General features: G+C 43.6%; 1 pseudogene; it reads left to right on the forward strand.

Moving 5' to 3' along the window:
• The first annotated feature begins 292 nt into the window (after positions 1 to 292).
• LOC110130686 (proteasome maturation protein pseudogene) lies at positions 293 to 744 on the forward strand (annotated as a pseudogene).
• The last annotated feature ends 5,741 nt before the right edge of the window (positions 745 to 6,485 follow it).

Here is a 6,485-nt window from a genome sequence, read left to right on the forward strand (position 1 = left end):
GAAAAATGGAAAGGCAAGTCATAGTTGCAAAACACATTATCGAGTAAAGGACTTGTGTGTAGAATGTACAAGGGATTCTTAAAGCTCAGTAAAAACAGCTTACTTTTTTTTCACGGACAAAAGGTTTGAACAGACACTAGACCAGCGAAGATATATGAATGGATAATAAGCAAATAAAATGACATGTCAGCAAAGAAGATACATGAGTGGATAATAAACAAATAAAAGGATGTTCAACAATATTAGACCTTAGGGAAATACAAATTAAAACCACATGGAATAGAAGTGAGCGATGGGGCCAGCTGACAGCAAGGGCGCTGAGAGGCAGTGTGCAGGGCAAATTGGACTTGGATCTCAGCTAAAGGACAATATTCCAGGTACTGAACTTTCAGTAAATGGACCTTCTTCAAAAAAATGTTTCTCCTTTGTGTGAAAAATGAACTTTTACCTAGTCATTCTCTTGAGTTATCAGGGAAAACAATTCCAGTTCAACCAAGATAAAATGAATTTTTCCACACCGAGAAACATCTGGGGTCTAGTTGCTCCACTAAAATTACACATGGAATTCAAAGAAATGCGGCAGGTTCTGCAGCTTCCATTTCTTCCAAGCTCAAATCTTTCAGTGGATATTTGAGGAATAATGATGAGGCTATTGGATCTGAAGATATTTTTAATGACATATCACAAAGGGAACTAATGGGAGAACTACACTTCATGATGGAATATAAACTTGATTTCCTGTAATACAGTGTATGCATTCATGAAAACAGAGGAGCTGCATCTTATTTATAGTTGTCTATTTACTATAATGTGATGTACGTAACATTAAAAGTACTGACACATGGGGGGAAAACCCACATATACATACCCTAGAGTGGATAAAATTTTAATAACTGACAATACTAAGTGTTGTAAAAAATGTAGAGCAACTAGAACTTTCATTCATTGCTGTTGGGAATGCAAAATGGTGCAGTCACTCTGGAAAATAATTTGGTAGTGTGTTTATATATATATATATATATATACATATGTATATATATATATATACACACACACACACACATATATCAAGTTAACTGTATACTTATCATAAGACCCAGAAATCCCACCTTAGATATTAAGAGGAACAAAAGCATGTATTCACATAAAGACTTGTACACAAATGTTTACAGCCACTATATTCATAATGATAAAAATTTGGAAACAAGCCAATTTCAGCAATGAATAAATAAATTGTAGTATATGGATACAATGGACACTACTCAACTATAAAAAGAAATAATTAGCAATACATGCAACAACATGAGTGCTTGTCCCAGGTTTTATGCTAAGTGAAAGAAACCAAGTATGAGTGGTTACTTGTGTGAGTCTGTTTATAATCTGTAAATCCTCAAAACATGATTCCTTTGGTGGAGGCAAACATCCAGGGATAGAAATCAGACTGGCGATTGCTAAGGGCCAGAAGTAAGGGGTGAGGCAAAGGACACAACAAACCTTTTCAGTCAACAGAAATGTTCTTTATCCTGATCATGGTGTTGCTAGATGATGATATATAGTAAAATTGGTGAATTTTACTTTATGTAAATTTTACCCCAATGAATCTGATTTTTCAAATAGAATGTATGACAAACTTTTTGGCCACCACTGGGTTTGATGGTGAAGGGAAGATAGTTTGCTACACTAGAAACTGGCTCTCCTAAAATCTGCTAAGAGAAAAGGATGTGAGACTTTCCTGTGGGTTAGACATGAGCCATGGGAGAGGAACTGATGCTTTTGAACTGTGATATTGGAGAAGACTCTTGAGAGTCCCTTGGACATCAAGAAGATCCAACCAGTAAATCCTAAAGTAAATCAGTCCTGAATATTCATTGGAAGGACTGTTGCTGAAGCTGAAGCTCCAGTACTTTGACCACCTGATGCAAAGAACTAACTCACTGGAAAAGACCCTGATGCTGGGGAAGATTGGAGGCAGGAGACGGGGACGACAGAGGACGAGATCCAAATGGCATCACAGACTGGATGGACAGGAGTTTGAGCAAGCTCCCCCGGAGTTGGTGATGGACAGGGAAACCTGGTGTGCCGCCGTCCATGGGGTCGCAAAGATTCGGACACGACTGAGCGACTGAACTGAATGGGGAGAGGGACTGGAGGAAGGCACGGCGACCCACTCCAGTATTCTTGCCTGGAGAATCCCATGGACAGAGGAGCCTGGTGGGCTGCAGTCCAGTCGGTCGTAAAGAGTCGTACACGACTGAAGAGATTTAGCACGCACATGGCACCTCTGTGCAGAGGGAAGACCTGCATAGAGCGGTAGTATTAATAAAAACCTGTCCAAGAGCGCCACCTGGAGGGCAGATGAGACTTAGCAGCAAGAAGCTGAAACCTAAGGCTGCCTGTTGGAGGGGGCAATGGCAACCTACTCTAGTACTCTTGCCTGGGGAATCCCATGGACGGAGGAGCCTGGTAGGCTGCAGTCCATGGGGTCGCGAAGAGTTGGACACGACTGAGCGACTTCATTTCCCTTTTCACTTTCATGCATCGGAGAAGAAAATGGCAACCCACTCCAGTGTTCTTGCCTGGAGAATCCCAGGGACGGTGGAGCCTGGTGGGCTGCTGTCGATGGTGGGCTGGGGTCGCACAGAGTTGGACACGACTGAAGCGACTTAGCAGCAGCAGCAGAAGCAAGGCTGCCTGTGGGCCTACGGTCAGGGGCCCCTCCAGACCAAGGGTGAGACTTGGGGTGACAGACTCCGGTAATGGTGTGGGCTGCAGGGTTGGAAAGAACTTTCACGAGTCACTAGATGAAGAGTCAGCTTTCTACACCTAGCATGCCTGGGGAGATGTGTGGCAGGTCACCCAGTACTAGTTAGAATTTGATTTAAAATTTTTTTTATTAGTATTCTTTTTGGCTGTACCACAGGGCATGTGGCATGACCAGGAGTGGAACCTGAGCTAGGGATGGAACCTCACCAGAGTTCCAAGTTCCCCGACCAGGGATGGAAACGGAGCCCCCGGCCCTGGGAGTCTTAACCACTTGTCGGCCAGGGAGGTCCCCAAAGCTGATTTTTAGAGTAGAACGCGTGACAGACTTGCTGCTCTCTCTCCCCTATTTCAACTCTGGAGGAAGCAAAAGCAGCCCAGTGAGTGAGTGAGGAAGAGGATCTCAAGATGTGTGAGCAGAGGGGAAGGGGGAGCAACATTCATCCCCCACACAGAGTTCCTCTCACATACAGACACAGATTCGCACGCGCTGTTCCCCGGCTGTGTGCTGTCTACCCAAAACATATCAGGAAGGTGCAGAAGAGATGTTTTTAACCTTAAATAAACTTTTTTGTTTGTTTGTTTTTTGGCTTGTAGTCTTTTTCAAAAAAATTATTTTTTATTGGAGGATAATTGCTTTACAGAGTTTTGTTGTTTTCTGTCAAACCTCATCATGAATCAGCCATCAGGTCAGGTCAGTCGCTCAGTCGTGTCCGACTCTTTGCCACCCCATGAATCGCAGCACACCAGGCCTCCCTGTCCTGTCCTATCTTTTTGCCTTTTCATACTGTTCATGGGGTTCTCAAGGCAAGAATACTGAAGTGGTTTGCCATTCCCTTCTCCAGTGGACCACATTCTGTCAGACCTCTCCACCATGGCCCATCATAGATATACACATATCCCCACCCTTTTGAACCTCCCTCCCATCTCCCTCCCCATCCTACCCCTCTAGGTTGAGACAGAGCTCCTGTTTGAGTTTCCTTAGCCATACAGCAAATTCCCATTGGCTATCTATTTTACATAGGATTGTATAAGTTTCCATGTTACTCTTTCCATACATCTCACCCTCTCCTCCCCTTTGTACATCTTTTATTGCGGTAAAATACACATAACATCCAATTTCTCATTTTAACTGTTTTAAAATGTAGAATTCAGCAGGACCGAATTGTTGCATACCCAATTGGGTATTGTTGTGTACCCATCTCCAGAACCCTTTCATCAAGCCCAACAGAAACCCCATGTCTGCTAAACAAGAACTCCCCATTACCATCCCCCCCCCTGCTGCCCCTGCCCCCAGGAAGCACCATTCTACCCTCCATCTCTGAATCTGACCACTCTGTATGGCTCTCAAAACTAGTTACTGAAATGAGACTTTTATAACTTGAAGAGACCCTGGAAATTTTGCCAGAGCAGAGTGTCCAGAAAAGACATCGGCCTTCCCGGTATTCAATTCAAAGGTGTGATGATGAGCCAGCCCCAGAGAACAAGTCCGAATGGGGATTGGCTGTTCTCTGATTTCCTTGACCACCATGAAAGGAAACTCTGGTCTTCAGCATCTGGGACCCTGAAGGAGGCAGGCAGACCCTGGCTCTTGCCTTCTGGGGTTGCTATTCTGGGTGGCTGGTCTTGGGTGGGGTTGGGGTCGGGATGGCGGCCAGGAGGCCACCAGGGGGCATAGCAGGGAGCTTCATGAGCCCCAGAATCAGAGGGGCCTCAGGGGCCCAAGCCAGGAGCCTGTCTGGAGAGTCAAGTCCTGCTCCTGCAGGAGAGCCCTGCAGCTTGCTTTTTTCACTTAGCATGCCTTGAAGGGTGTCCATGTCAAGACATGAAGACCCACCTCTGTCTTTAAATTGCTGCATGATGCAGAATTACCAGCACTTAGGTTTCCCTGGTGGCTCACATGGTAAAGAATCTGCCTGTAATGCGGGAGACCTGGGTTTGATCCCTGGGTGGGGAAGATGAAGGGCATGGCTACCCACTCCAGTATTCTTGCCTGGAGAATCCCACGGACAGAGGAGCCTGGTGGGCTACAGTCCATGGGGTCACAAAGAGTTGGACATGACTGAGCAAGCATCACTTTCACTTTCCGGTCACCGATTCCCAAGCTGGTGGACTTTATAGTTGATTATACTTTTCTGCTATTAGCTGTTACTTCAGGAAACACCTATTATCTTCTTGGACTTGTGTTTCTCTAAAGTTGCTTAATTATTCAGTCACAGGCAGGTCATCAAATACATGGGTGAGTGACAAGGTTAGATTGTGACTTAGAAGGGTTTAAAAAGTCATATGAGAGAAATGTCTTTTGGGAATGACTTTGAAATGGAACAGTTAGACCACCTCTAGAGCTGTCATCAGGGGTGACCCAGGTCACATTCGTTCACTGGGTTAGACAACATGGAGTGGAAGATCTTGGGGAAGAAGAAAAGAAGCTTCTATGCTGGAGGATATGGTCACCCTTAGATTATAATAACATGCATATTGCTAATATAACCATTGTTCTGTGTGTACGTTTTATTCCTCACTACTGTATTTTATTCCTCACTACTGTATAATTAGTTGACAATGCTATTTACTTAAAAAAAAATATATCGAGGTGGCGCAGTGGTAAAAAAAATCCACCTTCCAGTGTAGGGGATGTGGGTTTGATCTCTGGTTGGGGAACTAAGATCCCACAGGCCATGGAGCAACTAGGTCTGTGTGCCACAACTACTGAACCAGTGCCTCAACACGAGAGCCCATTAGCTGCAAACTACAGAGCTCGTGTACCACAGCTAGAGAAGTGTGTGTGCCATAACAAAGGATCCCACATGCTTCAACTAAGACCCAATGCAGGCAAAAATAAATAAAGTTGTCTTTTAAAAATAATGAGGCTGATCAAAACACAGCCAGATCAATCTCAAGATGATTGAGCTGATTGTGCTGTTCTGCATGTGGCCCCCCACCTGCCTGTGCACCCCTAAAACTCCTCTTTAAAAGCTCTTGCCCCCTGATCACCAATGGTGAGTTGGTTCTTTGGGACATGAGTCTACCTTCTTCCCAGGATTGTTGGCTTCCTCAAGAAAGCTATCTTTCCTTTTACCCAATACTTGTCACTTAATATTGATTTCTTGAGCAACAAACAGTTCAACCTGAGTTTGGTAACCAGATAGGGACCCTGAACCCCTTGCCAGTGCTGATTTTTTTTCTGAATGTTCATGAAACAGGAACCATAAGCACCCAACAGCATTTCAGGGACATTCAGATCAGACAGTGATTGTGGAAATGCTGTGAAAATTGAAAAGCACTAGATAAGAATGAGCTTTAATAAAGACCTGAAAAGCTAAGCATAAATATAGATACAACATGCAAAAGATGAGATAAAATCTGAAGTGAGACACTTGTCAAAAATATCCTGAGATTTTATTAATTTATATCTATTGGGGAAAAAAACTCTAGATAGAACTATATGCACAAAATCTCAAAAGACCAGATGCAATCCATGTTAACAGCATGGGCTCAGGAATTTATCCATGCTCCCCATTTAAAACACATCATGTTTCCCTGTGACTATAAAAATAGCACATGGTCTTTGTAGAAAATCTGAGAAATAGGGGACAGCATAAGAAGGAAAATAAAAATCACCCATAATCCCACCACTCAGAGATCACTATTAACATTTTTGGTATATCTCTCCTATGCTTAAAAAAAAAATCCTGTACTTGTATTTTATCGTGATTGATATCACA

Source organism: Odocoileus virginianus, chromosome 17 (genome assembly GCF_023699985.2).
Source record: "Odocoileus virginianus isolate 20LAN1187 ecotype Illinois chromosome 17, Ovbor_1.2, whole genome shotgun sequence".
Lineage (NCBI taxonomy): Eukaryota > Metazoa > Chordata > Mammalia > Artiodactyla > Cervidae > Odocoileus > Odocoileus virginianus.